This window comes from Cryptomeria japonica, chromosome 11 (assembly GCF_030272615.1).
Source record: "Cryptomeria japonica chromosome 11, Sugi_1.0, whole genome shotgun sequence".
NCBI lineage: Eukaryota > Viridiplantae > Streptophyta > Pinopsida > Cupressales > Cupressaceae > Cryptomeria > Cryptomeria japonica.
In genome coordinates this window covers 559,170,685-559,195,293 of record NC_081415.1, presented here as the reverse complement: position 1 = coordinate 559,195,293, position 24,609 = coordinate 559,170,685, and positions in this window count along the sequence as shown.

Sequence of the window (24,609 nt, the reverse complement as noted above, 5' to 3'; positions counted from 1 at the left end):
TATTCAATTCCCTTCCATAATCAATGAGTCTTCAAGATAGATGAATAATTTTTCGCAATGAAAAATAAGGAAAATCAAACTATTACATTGGAAATTACACAATAAATATGCAAAGAACACAACTTTTATTGATTTTCTTACTTAATACATGACAACAAACCTTACATTGAATATGGAAAGACCTTTATAATGTCCTCCAAGACTTCAAAATGGTCACAACCTTACCCTTTTGACTTATTTTGACAAACCAACACATAAATACCTCCAAAATGCAAATTTTGCTTGACAACTTGTTTTTGTCAACTTTGACATTTTTTTTGCTCAAAATGAACATAGACCTAATCTATGACTTCCATGACTCCATAGTGATTCAAAATGGTCCAATTACATAAAAAAAAACCCTTATACATCATAAAATACCATACTAGACCCATTTACACACATTTGTGATATCTTGACAATTTTGGTCAATGCGACCTCATTATGACTCAAAACTCCACCTATTGACCTTAATGGCCCTTACATCAAAAATGGTCTTGTAGACCTTATACATGAATTTCTTCTTACTAAAACCTAAAAGACACAAACTTGGCCTCATTGAGGCATGAAGACCTATTAGGTGCTCTTGCACCACATTTGAATGTCATCAAATTATTGTGTGCAAGAACAGTGCAAAATATTTTAGATATACAATATTGATATACATACAGTACTTGAAAAAATAGTTATGAAAAGAAAAATAGCATATAACAAACATACACAATTTGATCAGTATAAAAGCAATTTTGACTTCTCCATCAACAAACTTAAGCCTCATATAAACAAACAACTTGCATGCAAGTGAGATACAAATCACATTATTCCCAAGATGGAGGCACCATGTCTTTAATAATTCTCCAGTTAGTCCAAATAAAGCATATAATTCATCACAATGCAATGAATTATGGAATGTTCAACTGAACTAAGCAGACGGTGTCCACAAATGGCCAACCAACAATATGTGAAAAAAAAATGTTCATATATAAAACCAAAGTTATCAGACATATGAACTTAAAAAAATTGTTCAACATAAGTAACCGGATGGTATCCACAAATGTCAAATGAAGCATTGAAGGTTACACAATAAAATAATATATTCATATATTCATCATCTCCTCCACTGTCTAGTTTGTACAACTAAGGAAATGCCTTTGTAGAGTCTACTTCTTTTCTTAGGGTTATTGTGTATCTTTGGAGGCGTGATACCAAGGGATCAAAGCCTTGCACTTGATCGCCTTACAATGGTAGGCTAGTTCATGGGAACTCTCTTTGTCTCAACATAGTGGAGGTCATCTTCTTCCATGAACTCATAGAGATTATAAATGAGTGGCACAAATACAATAGGAACATGTGCAATAAATATGTCAAAATGTTTCGAAAATGGATTATTGTTTGCAGACATTTTTATGTCATTGTAGATGCCTCTCGTCATAATAAGAACTTGGTCAAAAAATATGCTAGTACATTAAATATAAAGAAAAGAATGAGATGTACTAGAGGATGCTCCATGCCCGATTCCATCATGTTGGTATTCATGAGGTGTTCATCCAGCATGAAACCATAGAGAAAATAAATCAGTTGCACCATTACAATAAAATCATGCACAATATATATGTTGTTGCAGTGGATATATAGGAAACTATGAGACCTATCACAGGAAGCTCCACAGGCGATTGCTTTGTGGTGGGGGATGGAAAGGGGTTCATCCATCGTATTGTCAATGGTGAGGTATGCATCCTGCAACAAACCACAAAGAGATTATATGAGTTGCAACATCACAATAGGAATGAAAGCATCTGGACATAAAATGACATTTCGTACGATTTCTAAAATGTGTAAAACACAATGGATTTTGATGTAACTTTATGTGAACATGGCCAAAGCATATGTCAGTAAAAGGGATGTGAAGGAAATTGTGACACAAACCTTGAGAAAGGAACTTTTGGCATCATTGATTCGTACCAAAGAGGCAGGTTGAGCCAAGTCTGAGATATTCTATATCTCAAATGAATCTTTCAAATCAATCAATACACCAGAGAATGGATGTGCATAAGGCATCTTGACATCTAGGTCAAGCACCTCAACAACACGGACTTTCACAGTTCCTATTGGGAGTGGAGTATTGTGGCAAAGTGCACCACTTCCCATGCCAGCTACTATGCCTTTTCCAACCAGAACTCCCTTCAATCGAAGCTCAACATGATCCCCGATAGCATAAGTTCCACCTTTTTCATGTTCACTATTCTCATCCAGAGCACAATGCTTAGATGTACTATGCACTGCTTCAGAGGCTCTTTGTTACAAAGTCAAGAATGTTGTTAGTAATGGTGCATAAAATAATGTTTAGGATATTGTGATCGAAGATGATCATGATTTGGTTGTTGAGATTGATTATAGAATAAAATGGTTCTACACATAGAAAAGGAAATTTAAGAGGTTAGCCTTTTGTATGCAAGGTTGAAAGCAATTAATAATCCATCGAACAAAGACAAATCCACAATCATCAAAGACAATAACCAAAAGTTGGGCAAAGACAAAGGCCAGTTGTGCTTATGTAAAAACATTTCCCATACAAACATAAAATCAAGGCATAGAGCAAGTTGACCAAAAACATTGGATGGTGACTATGTAAATACATTGCCTGTACATATGCAAAGCTATATGCACATGTGAATTTCAAATGACACTTAAACAGTCAAGCTGCAGTTGAGTCATATTTTATAAAATTAATTGACTTGGGATTGTGGGCTTTCAAAAGTGACATGGACATTGGTTATGAACTAACTCGTTCCGCCAAAGCTCATTGACAACAATAACAACTAAAAAGATCCTTCATACAATATGAATGTTGAATAATGAAAAGAAATAATATACCTTATCATTTTTCTTCTTATTTTTTTTCTGCCTTATGCTTCTTTTCACCTCCCCCTTCAACAATGACATTGTCATGCAAGGGAGGTGCTTTGGGTACATCCTGTCAAATGGGAGCGTCAATGTAAGCTATCAATATACCTTCTCCTTTATCTTCTTCCTTTCTTCCACCTTGTCCTACTTATCACCTCCTAACTAATCAACACCATCCTCATGTGAGAAATGTATTGCTTCAGATGAAGCCTATCACATGGGAGCGTGAATGTAAGCTATAAAATTGATTACACACATGAGATATGGATGTAACCCAATAATTTACCTTCTTCTTTTTCTTCTTCCTTTCTTCCACCTTGTGCTACTTGTTACCTCTGGACTAATCAACGCCATCCTCATGCAATAAATGTACTGCTTCTAATGAAGCCTATCACATGGGAGCATGAATGTAAGATATTAATTTATTAGACAAACGAGGTATGGGTGGAACCCAAAAACATACCTTCTCCTTTATCTTCTTCCTTTCCTCCACCTTGAGCTCCTTATCACCTCCCAAGTGATGAGCGTCATCCTCATGTGAAAAATGTACAGCTCCTGATGAAGCCTATCACATGGGAGGGTGAATGTAAGCTATCAATTTATTAGACACACGAGATATGTGTATAACCCAAGAATATACCTTCTTCTTTTTCTTCTTCCTTTCTTTCTCTGTGTGTTGCTTATCACGTACTGACTGATCAACATCATCCTCATTCAAGAAATGTACTAGTTGAGATGAATTCTGTCACATGGGAGCATGAATGCAAGCTATCAATTGATTATCCACCTAAAAGATGGATGTATTACAATAAAATATACCTTCTCCTTTTTCTTCTTCCTTTCTTCCTCCTTGTGCTTCTTATGACCTCCCAATTTAACAACGCCATCCCCATCCAAGCAAGGAGCTTTAGATGTAGCCTGTGAAGTGAGAGAATCAATGTTGGCTATCAATCAATTACACGCACTAGATATGGATGTAAAGTAGGAATATACCTTCTCATTTTTCTTCTTCCTTTCTTCCTCGTTGTGCTTCTTGTGACCTCCCAATTGAACATCTCCATCCTTGTGCAAGCCAAATGCTATAGATGCATCCTGCGAAAGGGGAGGATGAATGTAAGCTATCAATTGATTATGCACGCGATATATGGATGTAATGCAACAATATACTTCTCCTTTTTCTTCTTCCTTTCTTCATCCTTGTGCAAATTGTGACCTCCCAATTGAACAACGTCATCCCCATCCAAGAAAGGATCTTCACATGAAGCTTGTCAAGTGGGAGAATCAATATTGGCTATCAATTGATTATGCACACTAGATATGGATGTAAAGAAAGAATATACCTTGTCCTTTTTCTTTTTCCTTTCTTCATCTTACTGCTGCTTGTGACCTCCCAATTGAACAATGCCATCCTCATGCAAGCCAAATGCTTCAGATGCAACCTGCGAAATGGGAGGATGAATGTAAGCTATCAGTTGATTACACACACAATATATGGATGTAATGCAATAATATACCTTCTCCTTTTTCTTCTTCCTATTTTCCTCCTTATGCTTCTTGTCACCTTCTGTGTGAACAATGCCATGCTCATGCAAGAAATACACACCTTCAGATGAAGCCTGACAAAAGGGACAATGAATGTAAGCTACCATTGATTACTCATGCTAAATATGAATGATGTACAACAATATACCTTTGGGTTTTTTTTCATCCTTTCCCCCTCCTTATCACAATTTTCACCTCCTGATTGAAGAGCACCATGCTTGTGTGAACCAAATAGTGTTTCAGGAGCAACTTATCAAAATACAAGCAATAGTATAAGTTATCGATTCATTAGCCATACAAGATGTGAATGTAAAGCAACAATTTACCTTCTCTTTTTTCTTCTTCCTACCCTCCTCTCTATGCTTTTCATTGCGACCTGATACAACACTAGCATGCTTGTGCGAACTACTAACTGAAAGGAACCTACATGAATACAAGCATTAGAAGTCAGTTGTGAGATTCATATAGATGTTAGCTATCCATGTTATATAATTAAATCAATTTATGTTCACTCTTTTATTCTTCCTTTGCTCCAAAATGGGCTCCTCATCACACAACAACCCCACATGGTCCTCATGCGATTTTCTAGGGTCACGGCTATCTTCCCCTCTGGATTGACTAGGATGTAGAGTATGAAGTAATTCAATAGTATCTATTCAAATCAAATTACTAAATATAACCAAACAACGAAAAAAGAAAAAAATAAAAGATTATAAACAATCACAAAAATCACAGGTTTTAATTTTTTTATATGCAACGACCTCAATATATTCTATCTTCTCACCTCCTGATTTTCTTTAGAGCTGTACTTGTGCATGATTTCTCTTACTTATTTCCTTCTTACCTTTGGCAAGTCCTCATATGTGGTCACACCATAGGCCAAGAAAACTCAATCAACTACACGCTGCCACCATGCTCTTACCTAAATTCTTAGTTGGTATTCAACATTGGTCCCCCTCCTTTCAGCACACTGTTTAAGTTTCTTAGGTGGATGAGACCTATGATGTTTCAAATTCAAAGGACGTCGACACATATGTGGTTGAATCAAATCAAGATTGTGCTTGAATAATCTATGCATGTTAAAAACCCACAAATCCCAAAATCTCATCCCTCCAACCTCACCACAAGTACCCTAGAGACAAAAATACAAAAGCCTTCTACCCTTGCGTTCATTTCTATATTCAGCCAACCCCTATCCCACATTTGCACTTTCACAAGTCCCATTTCATGAACACATAAAATCTCATATTCCATATGACAACAATCACATTGAAATCAATGCAAAACGTGATTACAATACAACCAATACATGTCCTTGTCAACCATCCTCTTGTGTTTCATCACCATTATCATATCCATCCTATGAAGACACATCTTCATCTTCATAGAACCCTTAGTAAGCTTGTATTGGTTGGAAAAAATCCATTCTTCTTCTCGTGAGACTTGTCGTACAAAGGGCAACTTCTCCCTTACCATAGAAGCTAGTGGTGGAAAAAATGAGACATGTGAATGTTTGTGGCAACTAAATTACATGACACAACATGCATAAATATAACACAAAGAAATATATAGTTTACCTTTATATTCCACAAACTTCTCACACAATAAATAAAAGGCAACCCCTAACAAATAGGAAAGTGTTCTGCTATCAAACCAGTGACCTACGGAAAAAATAAAATAAAATAAAAAATAAAAAATAAAAAATATTAGTGAGAGATTAAATTTGAAATTAAACACACATGCCACAAGAAACATTTCTATTCATCTATATTCATAATATTGAACACAATGTTATGGCACAACAAACATGCCCAAGTGGATAGAGAATTAACATGTTCAACTATAATAAGGCAGTTTAACCTCAAACTCAACCTATCACTAACAACAATAGTATATATCAACCAACATTATGTGTCCATTTTCCATTCTGTTGGAACTATGGAGAAGAGGATGTTCACAAACAATTAGACCCTAGAAAAGTAACCCAAACACTTTCTAAAATGAACCATTTCAAACAAATCCAAAAGCCACCCCTTTTGAAGCCAAATTTTTTAAAAAATATAATAAAATATCATGCATCCTTTTTTGTGTTGAAAACACAACATGTTCATTAAGAAACAAGTTGTCTTTGTTTTTGGATGCCACATGTTTTAGGGATAGAGTAGGAAGGAGGATAAAAAGTAGTAGAGGACCTTTCGAAAACATCATTTTCAAATGGAAAGCAGTTGTTCTCCACATAAAATACCACATCATACTAAAAAATGTGCATTCATCATGCATACATGGAGTTCCATTGGCCCCACATGGAGTGCTTCCTTTTCTAGCATGGATGACAAAAAGAATGCCAGGACCTTTCCACGTCAGCCATTTCTAACGATCAGAAAGGAAGGATAGCTAAGACAATACATGGGAATTTTGGTGGCAAAATGTCTAGCCTAGCTATAGTAAATGCTTGGACATGGGCTATTCTCCATGTTAAATGGCATGAACATGGCATGTGGGAGATTAGTTTCCATTGCACAGTTCCTCATGTATTTATTTTCTGTCTGTCAGAAAATATTGCCATCGAAAGGTCCTCTGCTACTTTTTCTCCTTCATGCTGCAAATTGCAACGCTCCACATGGGGAACAATACAACTCCATGTATGTATGCCCATGTTGCTATTTGTTGGCAAATGCACACTCCAATGAGACATTGTAGGTGATTGAAGGTATTGTCATTGATGGCAACATTACAATCATGTGATACCGGTAGGCAGACTTAAGCACCGACATCGACAGACTCTACACCGGCATATAGTTCACCGACACCCAAAAGATTGATTACTGACACCTTGGCCAACAACAATTTTATATAAATGTATTTTCTAATTAATTGTAAAATATTTTGTAAGCCGACATGGCAGATTGTAATATGACTCATATATGTATGAGATCATTGTAGATCATTTAGGATATGATATGATGTGAAATATGAAAAGAAGGTAGCAGACTTAATATGTGAATTATTGGATAAGGGTTTATGTATATTGCATAGCTTAAACCGGTACTGAATCTAGCATAGCAGATGCTGATCTAAAGTAGTACAAGACATTGGATTAGTATAATCCATTTTTGTAAGTCAGTGTGACTTCTTTTGTAACTGAGTAGTGAGCTCTAGGCACTTGGCCTTCCTGCATGTGCAGGCCCCTATTATAAGCAGTAATATTCTCTTATTGAGTAAGTGAATATTGTGGGTCACAAATCCCACCAAGGTTTCTCCCACACTGGGTTTCCTCATTAAAATATTGTGTTATGGTGTTCTTTTCATGTTGTGTTTGTTGTTCTTATTAGCTGAAATATTTCTGGTTTACTGGTACATAGTTTTAATATGCTTTTCATGTTATAAGTTAAGAAAATTACTATACCAGTCAGATACTGATTCACCCCCCTTCTTAGTATCTTTGGGAATCCTAACAATTGGTATCAGAGCCTGGTCCTCTATTTTCAAAAGTCTAACAGCTTGAGGAAGATCTTGTCACCGGTAGAGATGGAAAATTTGAGAAAGCAATCAGAAACAACTCTTTCAGACTATGATACAGAAAAAGTGAAGAATATCAAAATTGAGGATGATCTAAAGACTTCTTAGGATATTATATGAAGACTTCAAGAAAATTTCACCATAGCAAGAAATAAAAGAAGAGAAATTTATGAGAAGATGCAAAATGAGGAAGATGAAAAGGAAACTCTTAATGATCTGGTGAACCAACTGAGACAAGATAACTATACAATGAAGAATGAGATGCAAGATATGACTATGAGATTTTGTAAAGAAATTGAAGATAGCAAGAAGAATGAAGATGACTTGACTAGAAGACTAAATGAGGCTGGAATAGAAAACACAAGACTCAGTCATGAAAATGATATGTTGAAGACAAATTTGATTCACACACAAAATGACAGAACTGAACTCATGAGACATAAAGGAATCTTGGAAAATGAACTGACTACTGCAAATCAACACAAGGAGAAATTCAAGAAAAGTTCAGAAGAACTTGTTGACATGTTGAAGAATCAGAAACCAAATGGTGATACAAATGAACTTGGCTTTGAAGTTGGTGAAAGCTCCGGTACTGCAAACAATCGTGATCATAGCAAATCGGTAAGACAACCTAATGCTTACAAATTTAATGGGAAATGCTCTAACTGTAACAAGTATGGTCATAGAGAAAATCAATGTAGATCTAGAAATTATCAGAACATTAATACACCCACTGGTCAATGTTCTAAATGCAACAAAGTTGGTCATAACTCAAAAAATTGCATAATGAATGTAAGAGGTTATGTTTGTGGAAGATTTGGAAACCTCTTTAATCAATGCAGAACACATACTGGCTTAGGATATGGGAAAGCTATTCAGAAAAACAATGTGACTTGTTATGCTTGTAACAAAATTGGACATATTGCAAAATTTTGTAGAAGCAAGTCCCTACCGGCAAATAACAAAGGTCCTAGTTTGAAAGGTAAAGAAAAGGTTGAAGAGGTAAAGAAAGAATTCTCAAAACAATGGATCAGAAAGTCAGATCAAAATATTGATGGAATTCTCCTCCACCAATAGAACAGAGTAATACTCCACCGATAGGAGACTCTTCATCTAACTAAAGAAAAATCCTTTGGGGGTTTAGCAACAAATTGAAAAATATGCTATTATACCCTCAGTTGATGGTGAGAAGTTGAATTACTTCTTTACTGGAAGATGAGTTAAGTTGTGACTTAATCGGCAAGCATTAAATGCAGTAGTTGGAGAAAAGAACATTATAAAGCAAGTATTTTGGCTCTTTCTTATTCACCGAGCATTCAAATCTTTGAGAGTGCGAAAATTCCCGAGCAAAGGCATCCTTAGTGAAGAAGTGAAGTAGTTCATCTAAGCACTCATCCCTAAGGCAGATTGAGGTATTTATAAACATGGTATCCTCCTCTGTTCCTGAATTTATAGCAAACCCTACTATAATTAAGGTTATCAAGCACCCTAGACCCATATTCAAGCTTGTTCCCGAAATAGCTAAGAAAGATGATAACATAGGTGCATTCTCTCAAATTCCTAAAGGAGTAGTATATGCTGAAGATCCTAGAATATACATACAATGTCATATAGAGGAATTAGGAGATGATGAAATTAAGAAAATGTATAGCACTGTGATTTGTGATAAAAATGGCAATGTCAAGTCGGGACACAAGGTAGTAGAAACCCTAGGTTTTTTGGATATTCTTAGCATTCCTGATTTTCCCGAAGAAGTGATAAGAATAGTCCTAAGCAGAGTCCATGGTGAATTCTTCTAGTTGGATTTGATTCATAAAATCACAAAAGAAGTCGTTAAAGCAGTAACAGGGTTACCTTCCATCGGTAGTAGACCTGACAAAACAAAAAGGGTCTCGAATGACACAGTGATGGATCTAACTGGTGCAACATTTGACAAAAGGTCTCTAAGGGTAAATGATGTAAAGGACATCAATGTCAGATTCATTAGTATGGTCTTAGGCTACAAAGCTACACATACAAATAGGTTGAACTCAGTATCTAGCCTATGTATTAAAAGTGCATATGACATGGTTAATGATAATGCTAGAATAGATGTGTGTGAATGTCTCAAAGATGAACTAATAGACAATTTGAAAAAGATCAAAGGAGGTAAGAAAGGAACCTTTAGATTTGGAAATTTGCTTGTATGTTTAATGTTGTATATTACTAAGCAAGTACTCAGTATTGGTAGAAAATATTTTGGCTTTGATATACCGGTAGGAAAGCAACTATTGGATATATTAAACAATATGGGAGAAAACAAAGAGAAAAACATAAATGAACATTTTCAAGCACTGAAGGCTCGAATGAAGACTAGAATAAGACTGTCACAGGCAATTGTAGATAAATATTAGAAAGAAATATGCTTTGTAATTAAAAAGGATGAAATCTAGATCAAGGCAGTTGTCCCTAGGACAATCTAGGTAACTGAAATGGGCTATGAGACACATGAAAACATTATTGAAACTTATGCAAAAGCCCTCCTTGAAGCACCAAAAGAACCATCTGAGAAAGTCTTTGGTAGTGCTAAAACAATAGAAAGTGGTAGTCAGTCTAGGAAAAGAGTCAAGAAAGTTGAACAAATAGTAAGGAAAGGCACTAGACAAGCAAAAGCACTTAAGGAAGATATATTGAAGCAAATTAGTATCAAAGAAAGTGAGTTGGAAGGACTTCAATCGGAAGCTCATCTTTCACCAGTTGCAACATCCTCTGAGAGTGATATGCCATCGGTATTCAAAAGGGTAGAAAGGAAAAGAAAACCCTCACCGGTACCCTCACCCACTCCTAGAAAAACAAGACAAAAGCAACAGGTAGTGAGGCCTCTAGCGAAAAAGTTGACTCCTAAGAAGAAGAAGGTAAAACAAGATATTTCTCCACTGGATAAACTCTTAAGTGAAATAACAGAAGATGGAAAGTTGAAAAACATCAGCAAACTGTATAACACACTATCTACTGATGACAAAGAAAGCATAGAGAATAGTGTAATTTTACACTTGGATATATACAAGAAATTTTTAATGGAAATTGTTGATGAAATACCCAATGATTTGTATAAAATGCTAGAAGCTAGAAGGGTAGCCATTATTGAGCTGGACAAGAAAATAAAAATTGAAAAACTACTTGTAGTGCATCCTGTAAACTCACCTGATGAGATAGACAAACTAATTAGTGAAGCAGACTGGACAATATTTTCAACTGCTCATCGGCATATAGCACTGATGGTGGGAAGAGTGAATGAAGTCTCTAAAGAAACAACATATGCATGGGACATATTCTTTGTAGAAAAAGAGAAACAAGAAGAGCTACTAAGACCTAAAACCATTAGGGTATACCAAAAGGACAAGGATAAGGGGAAAGGTAAGGTAGGTGGACCTCCAAGCCTAAAAATAACTAATAACTTAACCCCACCTCCTTCAGATACTCCACTAGTAGAAACTATAGACAATCAACCGGCTATTGAGAGTATGGAGACTCCTCTAGAGGATACAAATCCTGAGTCCAAAATTTTGTACACTATAAATATAGACACACAGGAAGTAAATATTGTGTTTGACAGAGAAAGCACTGAGGATAAAAGGAAAGATGTGGCTACTGAGCCACCGATTGCAGATGTTGAGGTTGAGGTTAATAATACTATAAACATAAGCATAAAAAACCTACTCAAACAGAGCAACCAGCAGAAGACACCATTGGTAAAACATTAGAAGAACTGGTAGATAAAACTGAAAACAATCAGGAGAACCAGAAATGGACATTGCAGAGACTACATCTGAGAAACCAACTGTTGAGAGCTCTAAGAAACCTTCTAAAACATAGATGGAGAAACCAGAATAGAAACAAGTTGAGACACAAGTTCAGATAGAGACAGTGCCACAGGCTAAAACTGAAAAGCCCAAACCTTTGCTAATATAAATGCAAACACAAACTGACGTACCAGAGGTCGAAACAAGCAAGGTTATCACTACAACCGACAGCATGAAGATTGTGAAAACAGTTGGACAGACATCTGGTACTTCAATAGCAGAATTCTAACCTACAAATTTGACAGAGGTCTTACTGGATTCAATAAAGAAAGTCACAGAATATAATGCACAAGCCTATAAGGCTATTGATGACACAATAACTATTCTCAAATTGGTAGCACCTAAATGCATTGTGGATAATACAGATTCTTTAGGTCAACTAGACACATTGTCTAAGTTCATCACTAGCAATATTTTGATAGTTGATTGATCAAATCAATGAAGACACATTCAAAGAAAGGATGAATAAGGAGAAAGAAAAATTCTATGAGGAAATGTTGAAGAAGAACAAGGAGAAAATGGACACCTTATTACCGAAACTTGGAAAAACAATTTTGGATTTTAAGAAAATGTACAGGGATACTTGCAAAATAGACATCTTGACATAGGATATAGATTCGGAGATCAGCAAAACTCAAACTGAAATAAACAATATTGCTGACAATCTGATAGGTACATCTGATTCATTTTTGGAGATAGATAAGAAAATTGTAGATCTTGAAGAGAAAATTGAGAAGTTAGAGAAGGATAAAGAAAGAATAAAGGATAAGGCAAAAAGCTTAAAATGTAAACTTGGTCCTAAACTAGATTACCTCATTTCTTTGAGAAAAGAAATTTCTGAGGCTCTGGTTCCCGGACTTAAGATACCGAAAGAGCAAATGAACATACTCACCGGTACAGTTCAGAGAAAACAAGAGGCATTACAGGAAAGCAAAATATTCAGCGACAACTTAAATATGGTTTTGGTAGATATATTCTAGATTGTAACCCACCGATTACAAAACTCTAGGCAGGAACCACACTCCATTGACAACGAATGACAACCTTTGCCATTAATGTCAAAAGGGGAGTAGTGAGATGAGAAAAATGATCAGAATGGGACATCATCAGCTCAGGGGGAGTATACATTTTTGGGCACACAATTTTGGTAAGACAAATTTTGGCAGATTCTTTTTGGACCTTTTTTGGGCACTTTTTGATTTTTCTCATGAGTGTTGCCATCAATGCCAAAGGGGGAGATTGTTGGAAAATGCACACTTCAATGAGACATTGTAGGTGATTGAAGGTATTTTCACTGATGGCAACCTTACAATCATGTGATATCGACAGGCAGACTCAGGCACAAATAGTGGCAGACTCTACACCGACGTACAGTTCACCGGCATCCAAAAGATTGATTACCGACACCTTGGCCGACAACAATTTTATATAAATGTATTTTGTAATTAATTGTAAAATCTTTTGTAAGTTGACATGGCGGATTGTAATATCACTCATATACGTATGAGATCATTGTAGATCATTTAGGATATGATATGATGTGAAATATGAAAAGAAGGTAGCAGACCTAATATGCGAATTATTGGATAAGGGTTTATGTATATTGCAGAGCTTAAACCGGTACTGAATCTAGCATAGTAGATGTTGATATGAAGCAGTACAAGACATTGGATTAGTATAATCCATTTTTGTAAGTCAGTATGACTTCTTTTGTAACTGAGCAGTGAGCTCTAGGCACTTGGCCTTCCTGCATGTGCAGGCCCCTATTGTAAGCAGTAATATTCTCGTGTTGGCTAGTAAGTGAATATTGTGGGTCACAAATCCCACCAAGGTTTTTCCCACACCGGGTTTCCTTGTTAAAATATTGAGATATGGTGTGCTTTTCATTTTGTGGTTATTGTTCTTATTAGCTGCGTTATTTCTGGTTTACCGGTACACAATTTTAATATGCTTTTCATGTTATAAGTTAAGAAAATTATTATACCGGTCAGATACTGATTCATCCCCCCCCCTCTTAGTATCTTTTGGAATCCTAACACTATTGTCCACAAAAAATAGGATAAAATTAATCTCCTGCATGCCATGGCCATGCCATTTAATGTGGACAATGTTGGGATCCAAGAACATTGAGAGGGAGGGTGAATCAGTGTTCTGTCGGTATGATAAGATTTTATCCTTTTATACCATACACGTATAAACCGGTAAACAAATAGAAATATAGCAAGAAGAAAATAAACCATCCACATAAATGAATACCATAACACACAAAATTTATACATGGAAAACCTCAAAGAGGAAAAACCATGGTGGGATTTGTAACCCACAATATCAATTCACTGGCCATATGAAAAGATATTACATATAATGGGGGCCTGCACATGTAGGAAGGCGCACTGCCTAGAGCATACTGCTCATCACTAAAGAGTCTCACTGACTACAAGCTTTCTGCTAAAGTAAAATATTGAAGAATGAACTCAAGAATGCATCTTCTATGCCAAATAGAGTTCTAGTTCTAGCTCTGCTCTATACCGGTTCATAAACCCTTAACACTACTACCAGTATCTCTTCTCCTCTGAGAATGATTTCCAATCTATCTACAGATCATTGCATGATATAACATTCACATACAAAATGATCTTCATTCATATACTTCGCATTATATAGTTCTTCTATATTCTCCTATATCCATATCATGTCTATCTCATGTGTATATTCATGTGTATACTTCAAAATGACCTAGCAGACTGGCCTATATATCCATTACAAACAATATGCCTTATGTCGGCTTACAATACATTTACAAAAGATATTCAATGTTAGCCTCGACAATAATTACAAAATGATTTACTAAATAAATCTTCCTTGATGTCGACTTCCTTGAAGTATTGATGTCGGTGCCGGTGCTGGTGTAGCCCTGAATACTCCAAAGACAATGTTTGTCGGTATATGCCTCCTAGTGTCGGTATGTGACTTCCATCTAATCTTGTTGTCATTAATGACAACAAAATGAATCCAATGAGTGTCAATTGCCAACAATCTCCCCTTTTGGCATTGATGGCAACACTCATGTGAAAAATGAATTCCCTGTCAGTATAATAGAAATATGCTCCCCTTGAGCAATACATTCCTTCTGATATCCTAATATCCTTCCCATGTGTTCTTATCTAGTTTTCTCTGATATTTTTCACATATATACATACTCCCCCTTTGACATTAATGCTAAAGACCGGTGAAAGAATTGAAACAATTTAGAACAAAAGAATAAATGAATACTGTTAATTTCACTGGAGCTTGACTATCCTCAAAATTTTGGGGTAATCCTTATTCAACAACTGAAGATATGCATCCCAACCAGTTTTGAAAGTTTCAGAAATGGATGTTAGTCCACTAAGTGTGCTAGTGTTTCCTTCTCTTTGACTTCTGCCGGTGTAGGTTTAGCAATCATGTCCATGCACTCTCTCTTATGAACACCCAATGAATCTAATCTGGGACTTACCAGTCCTCTAAGACTTCTTGCCCTGCGAATGATCTTATCTTTCTCTTTCTCCAAAGAAAAAAATTGGTTCTCCAAGGACCAAATTTGTCCATCAACAGATATGGTTAGTGCAATTAATCCATCAAAAGAATTAGCAATGTTAGTTATCTTGTCATATAACTCCTTCAACTTGCTAGCTACATTAGCTGTAAGAATTTCTATGTTACAACACACTCTGTAGATATTTGTACATTGTTTTAAACAAACCTCAATAGGAATAAGTTTGGTCTCAATTTTCTTTTTCTCAGTTTATATGATCTGATCAAAAGATGCTCTTTTAGCTGTTGTGAATTTTTCCAAAGCTTGTAGGTCTGCAATTTGAATCAGAGATTGAAAATTGTTAGAAATGTGCTCTGTTAGAGTCTTGAGCCTACCAGAAGGGCTTGCTCCATCTTTAATCTGATAGTTAGGTATCAATCTGTGCAACACTGTGACCGATTGATCAATTATTCCTTTATCTGTAGTACCCTCCTTCAGTAATTTCTGAGTAGCCATCATCATCAATTCAGTTGGACTCATCTCAGAGACTGATTTCTTCTCAACCTGAGAAGTGTCAATTGCCAAAACCTTTGTTGGGGAATCAGTTTTAACTACCGATATAGACTCATTTTATCAGTTACTGCCGGTGGAGTATCATCCACAATATTTACAGTATCATGTACATTGCCTTTCTCAAAAATGGTATGTGCCAGTACAGACTGTACACTCTCCTCTACTGTCGGTTGTGTCAAAATTGGAGTTGAACTGCCCAAAATACCTTTCCCTTTTGATTTGTCAGGAATGGTGGAAGTTGTTTCTCTTGCAAATTCTTCTTGAGATGTGAGAAAATATGGATTTTTCTGAAAGAATTTAGTCCAACCCTTACTAGTTTCATTTATCACCTCATTTACTCTACCCATCATAAGGCTTATATGTCGGGGTTTACTACTGAAAACTATCCTATTTGCAATATCTATGCATCTTTTCATTTCCTCATTGTTTACAACACCACACATTTCTAAAAGTGCTACTTCCTTAATCTCCCTATCTCTCTTGACAGTGTCAAGTCTTCTAGCCTCAAGTTTATTATACAAGGATAGAGGTATCTCCTTCAAAATTTCAACTAAGGCTTTCTTATAGATGTTTATATACAACAAAATAGCCTCTTCTATTTCATTTTGCTCATTTTCTTCTAAGTCTCCATAATACTTAAATACATTTTTCAAAATTCTATCTTTTGTAATTTCATCAATAAGCTCAGGACGGTTCTTTGTGGTCTTACTAGTTTTAGTATCATCACCCTTCTTTTTTTTTCTTGTGGTTGTCGAGGTAGATGTGACTAGTTTCCTCTTTTGCATAGGCTTCCTTGTTGATGGTAGAGGTGTCGTAGGTTTAGTTGCCTTTCTGACAAGTCTCCTCCTAGGCTCTGCCCTCTTCTCCTCTATTGGTGGTTGTACCACTTTCTTCCTTTGTACCCTTCTGAAAGCCAAAGGGTCATTATCCTCAGGGTCAAAGTAAGAAGTGATAGAGGAAATGAAAGTTTCAGGCTTCTTCACTTCTGTAGTACTAGTCTCTGTCAGTTTTGCTACCTATTTGGATCCAAAACTCATTTGAGTGTCTATCTTATGAATTACATCTTGTACATATGCAGACATCTTTTCTATTTTCTTCTCTCTTCTCTTCTTCTTAAAACTAGTTTTCACTTCAAGAATCTTCTCTCCTGTCGTACCAAAATTCTTTGTTTTGTCATCTAATGGGGCATCTAACAACGTTTTTGCATAGAGTTAAAAAATATTGTCATCTACCTCATATCCAAGCTCTATAATCCATATGGTCCTAGGTTCAACTACTTTCCTAAGAGTTTCATTTGTTTTTACCATAAAACATATGTCAGTGGAGTACTTCTCCACAATGTTCTTTGATATTCTCTCCCTTTGCCTCATATTTTCTTGGAATGTTTTGAAATACCCCCAAGTTTCTCATCTCTGTCGGTACCAAGACCAGTGATTGCTTCCTTGATTTGCATACCTACTGGTATGCCATGAGCCCAACGCTTCTTGCCAAGACCAAGTAGCTCATTCAGGAAGTAAAGCATTAAACAAACAATCAAATTTACACATCTAAAAGTGCCTTTCTTGACTCCCTTGATCTTACCAAGGTTCAACATCAATTCACTCCTCATTCATTCACATAAATCATACTTTACATTATTTCTCAGCATCTGATATGCAACATGAATGCATGAACTAGCAACAAAATTCAATCAGTTGGATTGAGATACCTTATAACCTATTATCATGCTTGCAAAATTTACATCAGTGTTGGTGATTGTGTTGATCCTCATTGATATGCTATCAGGAGTTGCACCGGTGAGTTTTTTGACCTCATTGTTGGAAACTTTCTTGCCAGGTTCTTGTCCGACTTTGGGTAAGCTGGTGACTACTTGAACAACCTCCTTAGTGATCATATAAGGCCAATCCAGCCAGATAAATTCATTGTGAACCCTCCTCATAACATATCTAATAACCTCATCTTTGAATTCCACTATGATTAGAAGACCGATTAACCCTAGATCCTCAATTGATTTGTATTCTGGTTTGATGGTTCTAGAGTCTCCCAGTATCACGGATTGGTACATACTTTTGATGTCCTATGTGCCCAGATCCTCTAGGGTGCAATGAATGTATGCCCTCACATCTTCAACATACATCACGTCGTCAGGAACCCTAGAAAATGCTCCTGCAGAGTCTTCTTTCTTAGCAATCTCGGGAACCTCCTTGAATACGGGCCTTAACCTATCCTTAACTTCGACAATGGTGGGATTTAAAATGAAATTAGGAGCTGAAGATCTAGATGCCATTTCGAAGAATACCTGAAAGTGAATGCTAGTGTAAGATTGAGTGCTTCTCAGATAACTGCTCGAAATCCTTTCACAATTCTTTTTCTTGCTCTTAATTCGCCTTTTCTTTGCTCTGAATGCTTGAATGCTCGATGAGTGAAAATGATTTTACTTGCCCCTTTTTATCAACGAATAAAACCTTAATATTTCTCTGTAATAAATGTTTTGTGAACAACCCTATCAGATGCTGGTTTCATAGTCTTATGCCGGGTGAACCTTCATCAATGATGAACACAACTCTCTAGATCTCTTTAGATCTCCTCTGGGGTAATATGCAATATTTTTCAATGACTTTGACAACCCCAAAGGCTTATGCCTCAGTTACCGGTGGAATTTCCTATCGGTGGAAGAATAACATGTTCTACTGGTGGAGTTACCGGTGTAGATCCATCTCCACTTGGTTCTTCATATTTCCTAACCCATCTCTTGGTGTGATCTTGTTGTATTTCATCTACCTTCTGCTTTCCTTTCTCATTATTTTTATCATTGCTAACCGGTTGAGTCTTGCTTCTGCAATACTTAGCAATATGACCAATTTTGTTGCATGGATAACATGTAACATTATTATTTTGAATTGCTTTGACATATCCGATATTATTTCTTAACCTACAATGATTAGCAAAATGTCCAATCTTTCCACATGCATGACATTTAACATTCATTTTGCAATATTCTGATCTATGACCATATTTCTTGTAATTTTTGCATTGACCGGGAACAAAATTGTAGTTTTGATTTTCTTTAGTTTTACATTGTTTAGCCATATGCCCAAATTTATTGCAAATAAAACATCTACCATTAAATTTATAAGCATTAGATTGCCTTACCGGTTTCCTCTGTTCTGATGAGTTCTGCATACCGGTTGTCTGATCTTCATTTGCAGTACCAGAGCTTTGACCTTGTACAAATCCAAGTCCTCTAGAATCATCAATCTGTCTTTGTCTTTTCAATAAGTCATCCAACTATGCAGCACTGATCCTAAATTTTTCTTTATACTCAATAGCAGTAGTCAGATAATCTCTCAGAGTAGTTATTTATCTTTCAAGTTCTTGTTCATTGTTCTAGGAGTGTGCCAAATCAGTTCTCAATAAATCATTCTCATGAGTCAATCTGCCACATTCATCAAATTTGTTTTTCAGAGATATAACAAGATTATCTTCCCTCTTCTTTCTTTCCTCAATATCTTTTGATAACCTCATAGTCATATCTTGCATTTCATTCTTCATGAGCATGTTTGCTTGACTTAGTTTCTGACATTGTTCCTTAAGGGCATTCTTCTCCTCATCACCTAGGTTTTGCAAATGTTTTTTCTCTTGGCTTGAGCTGATGATAAATTTTCTTGTAGGATAAGAATGAATTCATTAGCAAAATTCAATTCATCTTGCAATTTCAAGTTCTTTATCCTATCAGCATCATAATCCTCAAGAGACATCTCAAGTTGCTTCTCCATAGCCATGTTCAAAGATTCCAATTTCAGGAACTTCCTCAAGCTATTAAACTTCTTTCGAGGTACTAGGCTCTAATACCAATTGTTGGGATCCAAGAACACTGAGAGGGGGGGTGAATCAGTGTTTTGCCAGTATGATAAGATTTTATCCTTTTATACCATACACATATAAATCGGTAAACAAATAAACATATAACAAGAAGCAAATAAACCATCCACATAAATGAACACCATAACACACAAAATTTATACATGGAAAACCTCAAAGAGGAAAAACCATGGTGGGATTTGTGACCCACAATATCAGTTCACTGGCCATATGAAAAGATATTACATATAATGGGGGCCTACACATGCAAGAAGGCACACTGCCTAGAGCATACTGCTCATCACTAAAGAGCCTCATTGACTATAAGATTTCTGCTAAAGTAAAATATTGAAGAATGAACTCAAGAATGCATCTGCTATGCCAAATAGAGTTTCGGTTCTAGCTCTGCTTTGTATCGGTTCATAAACCCTAAACACTACTACCAGTATCTCTTCTCCTCCAAGAATTCTTTCCAAGCTATCTACATATCATTGTATGATATAACATTCGCATACAAAATGATCTTCATTCATATACTTCGAATTATACAGTTCTGCTATATTCTCCTATATCCATATCATGTCTATCTCATGTGTATATTCATGTGTATATTTCAAAATGACCTAGCAGACTGACTTATATACCCATTACAAACAATATGCCTTATGTTGTCTTACAATACATTTACAAAACATATTCAATACCAGCCTCGACAATAATTACAAAATGATTTACTAAATAAATATTCCTTGAAGTATTGATGTCGGTGTTGGTGCCGGTGTAGCCTTGAATGCTCCAAAGTCGATGTCTTCCAGTATATGCCTCCTGGTACCGGTATGTGACTTGCATCTGATCTTGTTGCCATCAATGGCAACAAAATGAATCCAATGAGTGTCAATTTCCAACAAACAATAGCCAAAATGACACAACCATGGCATGTGGGAGATTAGCCATGGAAACTAATCAGAGGTAGGTGCAATGGTCATGACATTTTATGTCTAGAATAGGCCATGCCTATCTAATTTGGAACAAAAATGCAGAGGGTTTTGTGCGATCGAAGTTCAATGAAGTGACTACGTGAAAGAGCACTTGGAGTTTCCAACATGGAGGAGAAAAAGTATTGGAGGACCTTTTGATAGCCCCCACTATTTGGGATTCACACAAGAAATTCAATTTTTTTTTGTGTGCACACTATTTTGTATCTGCTCTTTCATGCACTCACCTCATTGACTTCCAACACACATAACCCTTTGCATTTTTGGTCAAAATTAGATCTGCATACTTTCTTTCACCTTAAAGAAACTCCACAAATAACTGAAAACTGAAACATTAAAATGATGCGTACCTTACTAATTTTTTCTCTTGAATTCTTCCTTCACCCTCTCCAACCTACTTTCGCCTAGTGCAAAAAATTGTTGTTATCCCGCATCCAAAAATCTTTGTAGCTCGTGTCTTAGTCCCAATCTTGTATATGCAATAGCCTCTCTACCTCCCCTCTCTTTTATGATATCCAAATATTCCACCTGCAATCTTAACGAAAATGTTGTGTTTACCACACAACTTGCCACCAACATAAACATATCATTGACTATGCATTAGCTATGGTCCCCACCTACCAACCGTCCATTTACCACCAAAAATAGATGTGTCATCCTACACCTACTTCACCTTTTTCGATCTCCCTTTGTTTTTCTTGGCAGCGTCTTTGCCGTCACAAATGTCCACGCTGGAATATGAAGGGCTCCATGGAGGGCCCACAACACTCCACCTATGTATGGCCCGATGCCCATGCTTAGTATGACATGTTATTTTATGTGGAGAATAATTGCTTCCTTTTATGTCTAGAATAGTGCATGCCTATCTAATTTCGAACAAAAATGCAAAGGGTGTTGTGCATTGGAAGTTCGATGAAGCGACTACGTCAAAGAGTAGTTGGAGTTTCTAGCCCAAAGGAGAAAAAGTATTGGAGGACCTTTTGATGGCCCCCACTATTTGGGATTCACACAAGAAATTCAATTTTTTTTGTGTACAGACTACTTTGTATCTTCTCTTTCATGCAGTCACCTCATCGACTTCCAATGCACAAAACACTCTGCATTTTTGGTCAAAATTATATCTGCATACTTTGTTTCACCCAAATATGCCCTTTGAGATGTCAAAAATGTAAAAAAAATCCACAAATAACTAGTATTGCAACATAAAAAAATATGGGCTCCTTACTGGTTTTTTGTGTGTTGAATTCTATGCTAACCATCACCGAATTCAACCTCCCTCTTTCGCATGGTGACAAAAAAACTCATAGCTTGACTGTGATTGTTTTGAATGCATTTTGACAATGACAGTAAAGTTCATCTCAGATTGCATCAAATGGAGTTCTATCAATCCCAAATAGTAGGGGCTATTATGTACACAAAATAGTGTGTACATAATAGTGTTCACACAAAACATTATGTACAAATGGAAGTGGTTATTGTCCATGTAAAATAACACACTGTACATGCAGTATGGGCCCACTATTTGTGATTCACACAATGCAATTGTATGCAATTCCAAATTAGTTTTACTGCCATTGTCAACATGCATTCAAAACAATCACAGTCAAGCTACCAAACAAAAACTCCAGTGTAAAGTATTCAAAGTTTTCTAAATGTCAATAGCATAATACCCGCCAAACATTTAGATTCAAAACACACCCACTTACTATTCTTACATGACCAACTAATGATAAGGAATTTGGGGATGCTGCTAGAGACTGAAAAATTAAATATAATGAATTTAGAGTTCCATTGTCCAAAAATCAAGCCAACACCAATGGTGTCATTGCGAAATTCAATTCCAATCTGATAATGAGAATAATTTTTAGTTTTCCAAATGGGTTGCAAATAACATAGGTTTCTGCCATGGGTGCAAATACATTTGGCCACTGAGATAATCCACTTTGTGAAACGGAAGTAGACCCATCCCCTACTCCAAAAGATCATAATATCAGAGTAGCGCAATGACACAATTGTGGCCATTGGAATTCGCTGGGGATTTCAACGCAAGCAAACACCAGTTTGGAGAAAAACACGTAGGGTTTGAAGAGGTTTCAACAGTCAAAAGTAAATAGCATTTTTTGCAAGTGCAATTTTGGAATAACTTGGGGGTTTGCAATAGTTGCAACAGTCAAAAATGTAATTGGGATGTGCCATTTTGACAAAAAAAGCACTGGATTTGGAGTGCTCCTCCACTTAAGCACAAAAAAGACATTTTTTCAACACTGTACATAAGATAAACAATCGTTTTTGCAACCACCTAAAGTACCATTGCAAATAAAATGTACTTTTCTGTGGTGGGTTCATATAGATCGACCCAGTGAGATAATCCACTTCCTTGAATGGAAGTGGAGACATCTCCTGCTTGAAATAGTGATAATATCATATTAGTGCAATGGAACAACATTGGGGTGTAGAATACACTGTGGATTTCAACATTGGCTCATGCCATTTAGGGAAAAAGAAAAAAACACTGTATAGAAAAGTCATAACATCGAAATGATGAAATAGACATTTTTCACACACACCATTTTAAAAAAAAAGCATTTGAAATTAAATGGCGCAATGGTTCTTTAAAAAAAAAAAGAAAAAAAAAAAATCAAAAAAGAAGTTGTAGAGACATACCAATTAGTAGAGTTGGGTATGATTTAGAAACTTTGGACACAAATATGGAAATTCAACAATCATTGGTTGAAGACGAGCAAAATATAGTTGTTCACAAAAGACATCAACAAGCCTTAATGACAGATATGTAGTTAATGAAAGCAACTATTCTCCACATAAAATAACACACCATACTGGAGCATGGACATCCGACATACATATGTGGAGTTGTATGGGCCCAATATGGAGCACTACACTACGAACGACAAAAAACAATCACAAACCTAGCCAAGCCTATGCATTTATGAAAAAAATGATTAAATGATAATTTGCAGTATTATCGTGCTTTTCTGTATACTGCGAAAGATTACAAAATTCTCATATGCCTAAAGACTGCAAAAATTCGAAAAGAATCTCCAACTGTTTGGAGAGAAATTTGCCGAATCTGACCGTCTAAAGACTCTCCAGCCACAAACAACTCCGGGCCAAAAGCTTCGTTCTAAAAGTAATCCATAACCGGCTGGAATACATGCAAACTAGCTCTTTTCCTTGTAGTTTTTCATTAGCCCATTCATAGATTCCAGATACCACTGGGGATTTCAATGCAAGCAAGTGCTAGTTTGGAGAAAAACATGACGGTTTTGTAGAGGTTTCAACAATCAAAAGGAAATAGGGAAATTCCAAGTACAATTTTGGAATAATTGCGGGGGTTTGGAATGGTTGCAACAGTAAAAAATGTAATTGGGATGTGTCATTTTGGCAAAAAAAACACTGGTTTTGGAGTGCTCCTCCAATGAAGCATAGAAGAGACATTTTTTCAACCCTGTACATAAGATAAACATTCATTTTTGCAACTGCGTGAAGTACCATTGCAAATAACCTATTTTCTACGCTAGGTGCAAATAGATCAACCTAGTGAGATAACACATGTTTTGAAATGGAGGTGGAGACATCTCCTGCTTGAAATACTGATAACATCGAAGTAGTGCAATGGAGCATCAGTGGTGTGTAGAATACATTGGTTTTCAATGCTAGCTGGTGCCATTTAGGGAAATAAAAAAAGGGTTTGGAGAAGTCATAACAACAAAATAACATATAGGCATTTTTCACACAAAACATTTTCCAAAAAGCACTTGAAATTAAATGGTGAAATGGTTCTTAAAACAAAAACAAAAAC